The sequence below is a fragment of the Neophocaena asiaeorientalis genome, unplaced genomic scaffold, assembly GCF_003031525.2.
Source record: "Neophocaena asiaeorientalis asiaeorientalis breed wild unplaced genomic scaffold, Neophocaena_asiaeorientalis_V1.1 scaffold417, whole genome shotgun sequence".
NCBI classification, from domain to species: domain Eukaryota; kingdom Metazoa; phylum Chordata; class Mammalia; order Artiodactyla; family Phocoenidae; genus Neophocaena; species Neophocaena asiaeorientalis.
The window spans coordinates 94,430-109,510 of record NW_020175387.1 but is presented as its reverse complement, the minus strand read 5'-3'; the positions used below and the strand labels follow the sequence as shown (position 1 = coordinate 109,510).

The window sequence follows — 15,081 nt, the reverse complement described above, 5'->3', positions numbered from 1 at the left end:
TCTTCATTTATTGTATGGGAGCTATAGCCTTAGCCATCATTTGGAATACTGAAGGCTCTTTGAGGTCTTAAATAAATTCATGAATTTGATGAATTATTTAATTAATTCATTATTTGTTTAATTCATTCATTCAACAATATTTACTGAGCATCTATTACATCTGTTCCAAATGCCATAAAATGCCCCAAACCCTTACTCTAATGTTCTACTTTAGCTTCATATATATATATGATTACAAACTATGTTTATTATGCTGGAAACCAAGTATTTTGCTGGGCCTGAATGAAACCAAAAGTCAAGTTAAAGAAGTAGCCTTTTAGTAGCTTCTAAGCTTTCTATGTGCACTCTTTCTATAAAGCCTAACGAAAATGCTCTCCTTAGAATTAGAAAAGACTAGGATTCCAAATTTAAAATGACATTTATCTCAAAAGTAAATTAATATTTAATGATAGTCTGATTAATAATTGTGATTTTATGAACTGGAGACATTTAGCATGAAAGCCCCTAGACACATTTGTTCTATGCAGACTAGGGAAAAGGGCTGAAGATGGACCATCTCTTCTCAAATGTTACTTTACTGTTATGTTTCAGAATTTTTCCTTCTACACACCACTTTCTCATCCTGGTATTAGCTTACTGGAAAGCTTTTCTTTTGTGGAAAGCAGAATAAGAATTCAAGAGCTCCAGTCCCATGAGGACTTTCAAAGGATTAAGAGCAACTATAATGTTATCTAGGTGACAGCTGTGAAAAGCAAAAATACAGTACAACGCTTCGCCTTACTTTTTTTACATATTAAATACTGAAATTATTATATCTGATAAATCTCCAAAAATGTATTAATTGGCCTGTCAAGAGCTATCATCATTTCAGATTTTTTCTTTTCCCATGAACTGAACTGTTCTTTGGCTGGTGTTCGTTAATGATCTGAACTGATAAAACGGCTTTTGTAAATAGGCACAAAAGTAAAGAAATCAATATGTGAAATAAAAGGAACTTGCTAAAAGACACAGTGTCGTGTCTGTCATTTTAGAAAGAAAATAAGAACAGAGGAAGGAGAAACAGAGAAAAGGGGAGGGAACAAAAACAGAAAAAAAAATCCGAGATGGGAAAAGTGGGTGTGAGAAAGCATATAAGGTCACATTACACTGATACTTACAAAGATAAAGTTCTACCTTTGTGTAACATTTTACATTTTGTACAGCTCACACAGAGAAAGAAATGCCTTCGTTGAAGAACAATTCCTATGGCTAGAAACGAGACACAGGACACTCAAATCTCTTTGCTAGGAGGTACAGGGAGATCCTCATCCAAGTCAAAATAGGCACTGGACTCCAGACATGTTAATATATGGTTAACTGGAGGCCAACATTGGTTGTAAATGGATATTTCTAGAATTTAAACCATACTGCTTTTGAAACTTAGAGTTCCCTAACTTAGAGTTTCCAGGCCTGCACTGTCTCCTATGGTAGCCACCGGCCAGAGATGGCTATTTAAATTTAAATTTAGAATATAATTTCTCAGTCTTACAAGTCAATTTCAAGGGTTCAATAGCTTATGTGGCTAGTGCCTACCATATTGGAGAGCACAGATATAGAACATTTCCATCACTGCATCAAGTTCTATTGGAAATCACTGGTCTAGCCGGCCTTCTCGTGAAGTTATGAGGCTGAGTATGTACTGAAATAGGGATGAGAGACAAATCCTGCTGGAAGCACCATATTCTGCCTTGTGTGGATCTCATTCCACTGTCTCCATTCTTAGCAGTGGTAGCCCCTGGACCTCCGCTTACAAACTCTTCTCCATCCCAGATTCTAGGACCATCTGCCTCTCGTCAAGAAGAATGTAAAGCCTGTGTAAGTGCAAAATAGTGCAGGGCCGTGGCCTGGCAGTCCATTACCAGGCAGACTTGCTCTGTTCCTCCTCTGCTCAACCCTGGCCAGCAGTTCTTGGTTAATTGTGCTCTTGGTACTGTTTTGTCACCTAGAACCTGACGCAGGTCCTGGCTCCATCCATCATTTGTTGATCCATCATTGGATCAACAAAGAAACAATGATTATCAGCCATGTGCCTGGAGTTGCAGAGATGTGATGGATAAAGCAGTGAAGGAGAAGGACAGTCCCTGCCTTTACTGAGTTGACATTCTCACACAGGAAAATGACACCTGGCAAGTAATTACCCACAATTTAAAATGAGAATTGGGGTAAGTGCTTCAAAAGGAGAAAACAGTGCTAGGAAAGAGAAGAATGAAGAGACCTGTCCCATTCTGGGAGCCCAAGAAGACTTCTTAGAGCAAGTGACTTCTGACCTGAGATGAGAGACACAGGTAAGAGTTAAGAAAGTGGGAGAGAGCATCCCTAACAACTACGTGTGCAGGCCTCACAGCAGGCAATCCCAGGCACCTAAGGGGAACTAAAAGAAAGCCAGAAATTGTAGCAGCAAACGAGGGGCGAGTGGGCCTGAGGTGACGCTGGCGGGCAGGGGCCAGGCTGACCAGAGCCTGTTATGAACAACAGCTTTACACTAGTGACGCTTTGGAAAATGAAGGAGGAATATGGTAACCCCCAAATTAAAGATTTAGGCCTTTATCCTAAGAAAAGTGGGAAATCGTTTAAGGGTTTTAGGTAGATCAGTGATGTGATCAGATTTGCCTTTTATCAAAAAAGCAAAGGGCGGGAGTTCCCTGGTGGCGCAGTAGTTAAGAATCCGCCTGCCAGTGCAGGGGACACGGGTTCGAGCCCTGGTCCAGGAAGATCCTATATGCCGTGGAGTAACTAAGCCCATGGGCCACAACTACTGAGCCTGTGCTCTAGAGCCCATGAGCCACAACTACCGAGCCCACATGCCACAACTACTGAAGCCCACATGCCTAGAGCCCGTGCTCTGCAATAAGAGAAGCCACCGCAATGAGAAGCCCGCGCACTGAAAGGAAGAGTAGCCCCCTCTCGCCTCACGCAGCAAAGAAGACCCAACGCAGCCAAAAATAAATAAAAAGTAAAATATTTTAAAAATCACTAAAAAAAAAATAGCAAAGGGCAAATGGATTAAGAGGACAGAGGAGAAGCTAATAGTCTGTGTAGTAAGCTTTAGTGGAAGTTGAGACAGAGGTGTTGGTAGTCTGATGATGGTAGAGGAAAGGGCCCTGTCCACCGTGCCTGAATCCCTGAGTTGATAATGTGACCATCACCTGGCTTTCCTAACACACACCTAGGCCTAAACTGGTCTGAACCCCGCTAGTTACTTAACATAGACCTCTTCCTCACTCTAAGTTCCCCCAAACTATAGCATTTGGTCCTATGGGGCTGGATCATCTTAACCTTGCCTGCCCCACCTGCCCCTGCCTGTCTAAATCTCCAAATACGCCCTGTTCTCAGACTAGCATCCCCCTATTTAGCCAGGACTTGCCCCCATGCTCCTTCAATCTAACCTCCTGCCTACCTGGACTGCCATCTGCCATCTGTCTCCACCCACTCTAGATGCCACATGTGCCTACCTAGTTGATCTCCTTTTAGGACCAGCCTAACCTGACATTACTGAGTGCTCACTGCTAGAAGATAAAAGGAGAGAGTGGAAAAAGAACCAAATAGCTCAAGTCCTGGAGTCTGCAAGAAATAAACTAGGTGATCAGAAGCAGAGCATAAAACTATCTCTGGGTAACAATGGCGACATAATGGCTCAACTCCCCTAGTTCAGCAAAACCACAGCCTACATGCTGTTCCTCACTCCAGAAGCGCCACCCTCACCTTTTTGTTTTCAGGAGGCTTGCCTCTGCCGATCACCTTCCTTTTCCAAATAGCTCATAAGGAAACACTGATCGTTTGAGCCAGGGCAGACTCACTGTACTTGGCCACTAGAGAGGAAACTGGGGGTTCCTATGGTTGCCTTCAGATAGACTGTAAGCCCAGCAAGGGTAAAGACCAATTCTGTCTAACCTGGTGACCCAGAAGAGTGCTTTACATATGAAAAGTGCTTAATAAATATTTGCTGGGGCTTCCCTGGTGGCGCAGTGGTTGAGAGTCCGCCTGCCGATGTAGGGGACGCGGGTTCGTGCCCCGGTCCGGGAGGATCCCACGTGCCGCGGAGCGGCCGGGCCCGTGAGCCATGGCCGCTGAGCCTGCGCGTCCGGAGCCTGTGCTCCGCAACGGGAGAGGCCACAACAGTGAGAGGCCCGCGTACCAGAAAAAAAAAAAAAAAATTGCCAAGTGCGTATCTTTTAAAAAACTGGCTACAACTTTGAGCCAACTGGACTGTGAGAAAGCAACAAGCCCTCTTAGTGAAAGAACTGCTGCTTTGTCTCAGAAAAGAATATCATGGACTTTTCGGCTCTTCCAGGCAAATCCCCTTGTGGACTTACACACCAAGTCCACTGGCACCTTGGGAAAGGATACAGGGAAAATTTTAGATGAAGAGATGTGAGGAAGAGTCTAGAGCAAGAGGAAGGCCTAGCAAATGGCTGGTATCTGGGCCCCAGAGAGAACCGGGCCGGTGAGCAAACCCCCGTGGTAAGAAGTGGTAAATACATTTCTAAGAGCAGTGACATCTAACATTCAATTAGAATTAGTTTCTTGTCTACAGTATAATTACCATCCTTTATCCCAAAGCACTCAGCCAGAGTCTGTAATCTACAAGAGCCTTATACCAGGGATGATTTAGAGAACGAAGGAAAATGTGTGGCAGTCCCAGAAGCCTGGGTCAAAAGCCAAAGACAGGACAGGAGTGAGATGGGGGAGATGCCATCAATAGCGTGGATGAACTAGTGAGTGAATGCAGTTCAAACCCTTTCCCCCTAGTTTATTCTGGAGGAAGATGACGGTAGCAGGGAACAGGTAATTGTCTACCTAAACTTAGGTTTCAATTTTGTAAGAAAGAGTTGTCACTGAGACGTTCTGGGGATGCTGGGATGACATTTCCCAGTGCCCCCTGCACCCAGGTGAGCCATCTGGCTAAGTTGTCATCAGTAGACTATAAGCAGAAGTGTTGTCACATATGAGCCAGGAGGTTTAAGAAGTCGATGTCTTTTCAATGCTCACTGTTGCTCTCCCTCCATTTGACTGTTAGGCGGGTGAGAAATATTTATTATGTTTAGCCACTAATAATTTAGTTCATTACAGCAGCTAGCATCAACCTAACTTATTCTGAAATTGACACCTTGAAGTGGGCGCTGCCTTAACAAAAATCTGATTATGTGCTGCTGGCCATTGCCGAGGAAAAAACGACCAGAGACCCGGAACCCTGTTATGCCCTGGCAAAACTGGGATAACTTAGAGGGCAGGTCTACAGCTCTAGAGGAAATGGTTGGAAAGAGCCAGAATGCTAGTATGTGATGGTTGCCCCTCACCGCCTATATCAAGGTATCCCAAGATAATGGATGAACTCATGAAAGAACTGGCTAGTTTGAGAACAGAAATAAGGGCAAACAGCCAAACTCTAGAAATATAAGACTACAAAGCTGGAACAAGCCCCTGCTTCAGGGACTCTAATGGTGAGGAATGACACTGAAAAAGGCTCTGAATAACAAATGTCCATTAAGACTTCCCAGTTAGAAAAGGGACTCAGCCTTGTAGCAAAGATCTGATTAATGAAGTTACCTAACCACCCAAGCCTATCATTTCAGATGACCCCAAAATAACCACTTGAGACACAGGTGGTTGAGACATGAGCAAAGAAATGAGGGAGATTCAAGAATTATCAATAGGAAACAACTTACATGGTAGGCAGTGGTGTAACTGACAGAAAATAGATAAGAAACCTATGAAGATTTTGAGGGAATTGTATTGTCAAAGAAACTAGGAGCCTAATTTCTAGCGAGTATAAAACAACCTCGGGGCTTCCCTGGTGGTGCAGTGGTTGAGAATCCGCCTGCCAATGCAGGGGACACAGGTTCAAACCCTGGTCGAGGAAGATCCCACATGCCTCATAGCAACTAAGCCTGTACGCCACAACTACTGAGCCTGCACTCTAGAGCCCGCAAGCCACAACTACTGAAGCCCGTGTGCCTAGAGGCCGTGCTCCACAGCAAGAGAAGCCACTGCAATGAGAAGCCTGCGCTCCGCAATGAAAAGTAGACCCCGCTCGCTGCAACTACAGAAAGCCTGCACGCAGCAACGAAGACCCAACACAGCCAAAAATAAACAAACAAACAAACAAACAACCTCAAGGCATCCAATCTTATACCAGCAAGAAGCTGGCTGGGAAAGTAATATAACTCCCAAGAAGGATATACTTCTCAACACCCATTTTGAATGTGGCCATGGAGAGTAATGGACAAGGAAGGACCTTCCAGAAGGTGACCAGGGCTACAGAGAACAATGAACAAAGGAGTTCTTCCAAGACAGCAAAACCAGAGTCTAATAGAGGAATGCCCCCCACTGCCAGAGCAGGAGGTCTTTAGCAATGTGTAATGGGATTTCTTTCACATTATGGGCCAATGACTGCTTTATGCCTCCCATTCTTTTTTTTTTTTTTTTTTTTTGCGGTGCGCGGGCCTCTCACTGTTGTGGCCTCTCCCGTTGCGGAGCACAGGCTCCGGACGCGCAGGCTCAGCGGCCACGGCTCACGGGCCCAGCCGCTCCGCGGCATGTGGGATCCTCCCAGACCGGGCCACGAACCCGTGTCCCCTGCATCGGCAGGCGGACTCTCAACCACTGCGCCACCAGGGAAGCCCGATGCCTCCCATTCTTCCCTCTTCCAAATGGGAATTTTGAATGCAATTATTCTAAACTCGATCCATCATTGCAGAACAGGAGGCCAGTAACCTGCCTTTTAAGTATAAAGGTTTCTGGACAAGGAGGGGCCATATACAGATTTAATTGGGGAGGAGGGGTTTAGCATTATTACCCACAGAACCTGGACGTTGAAATGGATGCAGCGACCAAGACGGATTCAGGTAGTCTCCTGGGGCTGAGGTTTTCCTACATGTAGCCACAGAGGCAGAATACGATCCAAATAGCTGTTTAGCAAAATCTGTGCTTCCCCTTTCATGATATAGGAATGTTGCTAGGGAGCTGCTGCCCAGCCAGGGGTTACATATTCCCCTCTATGTATTTAGACAGAGTGATGTGATCATCTCACTAACAGAATGTGAATGGCATCAAGGTGTGTCACCTCTTGGATGTGCCTTCTCTGTGCTCATTCTCTTCCACAGCTGCCAGCTAGATGCAAAGAACTCCAAGTCCCTAGTGTAGACTGAAAGAATCTGGGTCCCCGAATCACTGCATGGAACACACACAATGGACTCTCATATGAGCCAAAAATAATCTTCTACTCTATCAATTACTGCAAAATGGAGGTTTATTACAGAAGCTCAAGTTACCTTAACTAATACAATGACCTTTGAAGAAGAAAGGCTTCAAGTGTGCTGTGATGGGAGCTGGATGACTGGGAGACACTTTATTTACAACTGTTTGCTACAGAGTATCCAAACCCTTCTCCGCTTCTTCACCATTCCTTTTAAAGTTAAGTCCTGGACCTTATCCTACCTGTAGTCCTCAGCAGTCTCCCAGCTCGTCTCCCAGGCATCAATCTCTTTTCCTCTTATAGTCCCTCTTCCTCATGCTAGCTCAGAGACTGTCCCCCAGTAAAAGTGGACCACATCACTCTATTTAAAACTGCAGTTGACCTCCACTGCCTGTCCTACAGGATAAAATCCAAGGGGCTTTGCAAGGCATACAACACCTTTCACATTTAACCCCCAAGTTCTTCAGTCTTAGCTGTCATCACTTCTCTACAACTGCCAACGTTGAGCCCCAATGAACAGCCAAGCCCTTTTTACGACACCGCTTTGCAAATGCTGTTCCCTCTGCCTAGAATGTTATCCATCTGCCTCCTTTTTAGCCTGGAGGCCGCTGACTCATCTCTTAAAAATTAGCTTAGCTGTCACTTCCACTGTGAAGTCTTGTCTGACACTCCCACGTAGAAAATAAAACGCTGACAGTTATGATCAGAGTAGTCAGCTTTGCATATGGTACCTACTATTACTTTGTTTCTAGTGCTTAGAAATCTAAGGGGTTGAATTTTGTTGCTGCTTATTTTGTTTATTATTTAGTCAGCCTCTAAACTTCCCGTCTGGCTAAAAACTTAAGAGAAGTCTGATTTTTCAAAATAGCCCGATTATGCATTAGAATTACAGTGGCTTCCTTCTGTAGGAGAATATAGCCATAATCAGTGCTGCTGAAGGGGATTAATCCAGTCCTTCTGACAGAGGCTTCTAAAATCGTTAAGTATTTGGAAGGCAAGGCCCAGGAATGCAAGAAACCCTACAACGTGGGTAGAAATTCTGTGTCCTCCATTATTTTTACACTTTCATCAGACACATAAGTAAATGAAAAACTTGCTTATTATAATCTGTGACTAGATTCTAACCTTGTTGTACACAAAATATTTTTACATAGGAATGTTCCAGGAATGTAACTGCCATACTGGGAACTTCACCAGGATTTGCTCACCATTTTGGAAAGTCACATCACCCAGTGTAACTGCTCACGTTAACTGACTCACTAATACAACACACCCACATCTGTTTGCAACTGTAGCTGTCACACTCAATGAACATATTTACTTTGTTCTTATTTCAAAATGCCAAATATACAAAAGTGTCATTGATATTCAGTTGAATATTTTCTCTTAAGTCCAAATTCATGCATTTCAAGTAGCAAGCATCTGACTGCTTTATGACACCTTTTACTGTAGTACACCTGAGCGTACACATACTGATATACTTGCAATTTTCATAAGCTGCTTTCCTTTTATTTCTTCTATTACAGATAGAGAATTTATATTGATTTTTGAAATATTACATGTGTAGACAGGTTACACGATCTGTAATATCATTTCAGGAAAGTAAAAGGGATATTACAAAACACTGCTTGAGAAAAAGGGGGCATTGGGTCTGACTGAGTAGAGAATCACAGCTACATGCATCTAGGAATTCAAAGAAATCCTGTTTTTTTTTACTCTTGGGATGCTTTTGTTAGGCAACTACTCAGCTGAACTGCCATCCTGCTCCACCGATAGCTTTTAAGGCATTTTGTTATGATTTATGTGTCTACATGTGTAGGCTGTGAATGTATGAGGTCTTATTCGTATTTGTGTCCCCAACACCTCGCTTAGGGCTTGACACAGAGAAGCAGCTCAGTAGATACCTTAAGGATGAAATAACAAATGAGAATCCTGAGAGGTATGCAGTCCCTGGCTCTCTCCATAGAACTCTGAATCAATTATTCAACATTTTGCCTGTACCAATATTATAAAGCTTTCTTCATTCTGCCTAATGTCAGAGTCGGTTACGTACAAACTCAATTTTCTCTCCTCCTTGTTGGGCCAGGCAGTAATGTGTTCACCTCTGTATCCTGAAAGAACCCTGCATAGAAGCAGCAGTAAATAAGTAATATTTAAGTCAAATTATTCCCCGGGAATATTGCTATACATAATGGCTGTGTTTTTAGTACTAAGCGTACTGTACTTCAGGTATATTATCGATTCATAGGGTATTTGTGGATTGGTCTGGACACCGAAGCATCCTCTAAAGTACTGTTTCTATAAATGTATTACAAGTTTCAAAAAACCCAAACTTTTAAAATCAACCTTTATGCTCCAAGCCAGTTGTAGGTTGAGAGTTGTCTATAATACAATGCAACTGGGCCTATGAGACCTAACATCTGTGAGAGAAATTAAAATGTCAATCGATCACGAGGCTGTATCTAAAGATTGGATTGGATGGCATCCTGCAGGCAATACTTGGCCAGTTTATCTTCCAAATTTAATGATGGTATTTTTCATATAAACAGAAGCAGTTGATATTTCGAAAGAACTTTACTTTAAATCTTATAAAAACTTTTCTTGATGAAAAACTCAGCTTATGATTTATGTTTTCATGGTTTTATTATAGTTATTTATCACTTAGTGAAATAAATGCACTCTAGACAATATACTAGAAAGTAAACCTGTTGGGCTTCCCTGGTGGCACAGTGGTTAAGAATCCGCCTGCCAATGCAGGGGACATGGGTTCAAGCCCTGATCCGGGAAGATGCCACATGCCTGGAAGCAACTAAGCCCGTGCGCCACAACTAATGAGCCTGCGCTCTAGAGCCCGCGAGACACAACTGCTGAGCCCACGTTCCACAACTACTGAGCCCACGTTCCACAACTACTGAAGCCCACACGCCGAGAGCCCGTGCTCCACAACAAGAGAAGCCACCGCAATGAGAAGCCAGTGCACCATAACAAAGAGTAGCCCCCGCTCGCCACAAGTAGAGAAAGCCCAAAAATTAATTAATTAATTTTTTAAAATTTATAAATAAATAAAATTTTAAAAATTTAAACAAATAAAGTAAACCTGTTAAGTGACTATACTCCAATTTCCAATATATTGGGGGTACATTTTACAGAAGAAAAAGTGGGGACAGGGGTAAAAGAAAATTATATTGCAAAACGAATAACTTCCTTTCAATATACGAATATTTAATTCTAAAAAATAAATTTAAAATATTTATAATACTATATTCAAAATAATTCACATTTTTTAAAAAAAACTGAAACTGAATATAAAATAAACTACCATAGAAATTGTCCAGTCAGATCATGTGTCTTGCCCAGTGTTAGTCTTTGGTCACTGTAAAGGCAGTATTTCCTAATGCTCTAGCATTCTGATAAAATTCCACCCATCTTTTAAAAATCAGCCTCTAAACTACCTTCTTATTTCAAATTCATAATGAAAGTTTGGGGGGTTTCTCCTATTTAAAATGAAGTCCCTATTTTTGGTCTTTTCCAAGCATTCCCTGTCATAATAACTATGGTAACCCTTAATGGGAGGATATAGCTCCAAATAAATCTAGGAGCTGAAAACATCATTTCTCATTCTGCCGGAGATCACACTTCTTAATGTTTAATATCATAGTGGCTAAGTGAAGCCAGGATGCCTGGGTTCAAGCTTGAATGTATCATTTACTTCCCATGTGACTTTAGACAAGAAAAGTCTCTGTAATTTAACTTTTATGTCTATATAACAGTATTAGTGATAGCTGCCTCATAGGGTGGTTGTGAGAATGAAAATATTTAGCATTTTTAAAACACTAAAAAGTGGCTGGCTCAACTATGTGTTACAATAATAATAATGAAAATAAATTTATTTTATTGACATAAATAAAATAATAATATAAATGTTATTTATAATAATAATGCTTTAATTTAATTTAAATTTTTAAAAATTTTAGTAAAGGTTATTATTGTTGTCTTCTAATAATTCCCCAATGCCTAGACTGACAAATTTTCATGAATCTGCCTTAATTAATTATTTATTAAGTATGAAATTGTGAAATGCACGTATGTATGCGAGAGATCCCTGATTTTGAACCATATACACAATTCTTCAATTAGTTATTCAAGTTTTACTCTCTATACTGTAAAAATCCTTGGGGGGCAAGGACTATGTCTTCTATCTCTTTTGTGTTTGCTACATTCTAATCAAGCACTCTTCTTCTTATACATAATGAGTATTAAATGAATTAATGAATAAGTTAGTGAGTGGATACATGGCATTAAATCAGACAGCACAGATAGGTACAATTCAACCTACAGGAACAGGCACTTTTCCCTTAAAGATAATACAGTAGGATTTGGCTTACACAGGCCAAGGAGCACCAAGCCTTACACACTTGACCTTCTGCCAGACAACCTGGAGTTTTGGTGAAGAGTTGGTGGGAATACGTATTTTAGAAGCTCAAGGAGGAAATAAGCAATGAACAAGAATGGACTATAGATCCAAAGTACAAAGATACGTGTAGTATATGACGAAAAATGTGAAGGCTGTGCTGCTTTATAAAGTTTATTTTATCACTTCGGGAGTAACAAGGCTATAAACTCTTACCTTAAAAAATACGCTGAACTTAAAAAATATCACATACAATGCATGTGTATTCTCTACTCCTCTGAAGCCCTTATGAAAATAATAGGCATCAGAGTTTTTTGTAAAATCCACTTGACAAATATAAGCAAACTTCAAGTAATACCACATTCTGAAGAAAATGGGAAGTCTTAACCTTATATATTTACCTTAAAATGTTCATGAGGAGATGTCCTATCAACTTTAATGATGCTTCTTATGATGCTTCTTAGGAATTAGTCTCTCTAAGGGACAGCAAATTTCAAGGAACTAATTACTTCCTTATAATTTATCAAGAAAAAATACATTAGATCGGAATGAAATTATCTTGTAGATTTCCAATTTTTACCAGAAATTTGGTTTACTTTCATAACACACACATATATGTACACATACACATATGTATATGTGTGTATGTTTATAATAATAATGCTTTAATTTTTAAACATTTTAATAAAAGTTATTATTATTACTGTCTTCTAATAATTCCTCAATGCCTAGACTGTGACAAATTTTCATGATCCTCTTCCTGAATCTGCCTTAATTAATTATGTGTCTATATATACTTACTATGTACATACATACACATACACCAGTCTCTCTTTGAACACCATTTCAAAATGCCAGATATAAATTCAAGAAAAAAAATGTTCAATGCGTAAAGAATAGTTTCCACAGATACGCAGGTAGGTATGCAAGAAACCTGGACAGATATGCTTTTAAAGTTGCCAAGAATGTGACTGAAAGCCTACCCTGTCATTTTGTTTCGCTAGCACTCTCACTTTTGCTACCATACTGGAAATTAGAAGGGCGAGTTCATGTTCACAGTTGCTCCAAGGCATCAACAAGGAAACTTTAAAAGCCAAACAGAAAAGATTGGCTAAGGTAATAATTTTCACTAATCCCATCTGAATATTCAGCAAACACGTATGCCTGGAAAACTGAACTGTGGGATGTGGAGACAAGTGAGACTGGAAATAGTTTCGACAGATGCACGGATTGAGTCTACTTAGAAAAACACAGGAGCAAAAGAAAAGAGAGAAACTAGCATTCTCAAAGTGGCAGGCAATGGAGTTATTTTCTGGAAGCTGTGTGTATATTTGTGTATGAGAGAGATTTGGGAACACTAACACGAGAGGGCAAGGTGCAGGTTAAAAGGAGGAAGAATGCAAAGAGAACTGCCAAGTGATTCACTCCTTTCTCCAAGAGTCTGAGTTGTGCCAGAAAAAAAAAAAGGGGGGAGTACATTAGACACAATTCTATTTGTGATAAACAACTGGTCTGAATCTGACAGCATGAGGGAGAGGAGTACAGTATTTGCTTGGTGGAGGCATATTAACTCTTTTAGGTGAGGAAGTTACTTTTCATTCAGTGGGGGAAAAGGTGTTTATACATTGGGTCCTCCAAATTCTCAGAACTGTAGCCAAACAAGTAAGTAATCACGTAGTTATGCCTTACGTTAAAGACACCACCTCTAGAAGCAATTAAATGCACAGACACATGTACAGTGCACCCAATTACTGAACTGTTTGAGTTCTGATTAATTTAAGAACCAAGAACTCTCGAGTACAGATGTCCGTAGAGCTTATTCATGTATGACAAGTAAGCTTTGTACAACTTTATATTTATTCTCACACACACACACACACACACACACACACCTCTAAAGAGTGAAATAAAGTAAAACTTTATTTTATACCTACATAATTTTTTTAATGATACCCTCTTTTTCAAAATCTTTCCTGTAAGTTATTCAGTACCGACAAGTTAGACTTTAGATTTCTGACTGGAATTTATCTTTCTCTTGTTCTATGAAATGTGATTATCTCGACTGATGTTTTTTGGTAAATAAACCAAGAGACCCCTGTCCCACACAATACTACATATTTAAAAACAATAACAAATCCTGACTTTTCCTTTGAGCTGAGCTTAAAAAATCAGATCTCCAACAAAATTCCAAAACCCATCAATGCAAAAACAGAAATGTGAAATACTATTTAAAATACTGACATTATTGCATAACTTGATTAGAAGGAATGCTGAACCTGCATGAAATGAACCCAGTGTGTATCTGGTGCATCTTAAATTTTCCAGTGTAATCTATCATCAGAACACTTGTGCGGTCATAAATGATGTATACATGGCATGTCTTTGCATACTGCACACTGAAAATTTTTATGAATGAATACACAAAAATGCTCATAATTCGAGAAAATGGATGGTAGCATACTATTTTGAAAATGGTCATTAAGCACTGGAAGCAAACGACGAGGCAAATGGTCGGTGTCTTTTGGTGCCATTCAGGGCAGTTGTATTCCCAGGTCCCCTAAGCAGAGTGTGTTGGAAACAGCCATGAAGCTCTTTCCTTAGAGACTCATTCTCTCTCTCAGGAACCCTGTGCTACACAGAACGGAGACCGTGCGCCGCTCGGAGAACGGAATGCATGCACGTCTCTGTGTTCTGAGGACTGTTCATACATCAGAGACATCACACTCCCCGAATCCGGTCCCACAAGTGTGTGCATGTGAGTGTGGCATTTACCAACAAATGAACAGAAGGCAACAAGAGCTCATCTCCTAGAAATAACATCTCCCATCCCTTCCCAGGCAGACTGCTCAGAAGCTTTTCAGGGGCTAACACTTGAGCGCCTTCCCCACGGGGATGGAGTCTTGCATTAATAACCCTCTCAGGGCTAAGTCAGCTTTGTGTGTAAGTCCACTCGGTGCCATATGGCAGTTTGCAATTCCTTTAGCAACTCAAGTCTGGCTAGGCTGCCCGCGATGATTCATTCTTAAAGGAAGACCCCTTCGGGGAGCAGCAATGCCCCCGCCACTTACCTAGCTCCCACCGACCCCGCTCTGCAGGCGGCACGGGCTCGGGCACCACAAAGGGCTGTGGGATTCCCCGCTCCCTCCGGGGCTCCTCTCCCCGCGACGGTGCCCTTCGCCAATGATCTGTCGCTGGAAATCCCCCTCCCCTCCACGGAGAGGAGGGTCTCCCCGGCTGGCTGGAGCTCCTGGCGTTTTTGGTTTTTTTTTTTTTTTTTTTGGTATTTTTTTGGTTTTTTTTTTTTCACCCCTCTCTTTACATCCCTGACTCTGGTTCACGGTCTGTAGTAGGAAGGCTCAAAGGAGAGGCGGCGGGAGGAAGCTAAGGCATCTCCAGGCTCTCCCCCCGCCCGCCCCACACGCCCCTGACCCTGGCC

General features: G+C 41.6%; 1 protein-coding gene across 1 annotated transcript in view; it reads right to left on the bottom strand.

Moving 5' to 3' along the window:
• KCNB2 (potassium voltage-gated channel subfamily B member 2) overlaps window positions 1-14,811 on the bottom strand; it is a 393,046-nt gene extending 378,235 nt beyond the window's left edge. Inside the window, exon 1 of the mRNA XM_024765765.1 lies at window positions 14,714-14,811. The gene's annotated coding sequence lies outside the window, so the exon portion shown is untranslated. The remainder of the gene's footprint in view (window positions 1-14,713) is intronic.
• Window positions 14,812-15,081: the final 270 nt, after the last annotated feature.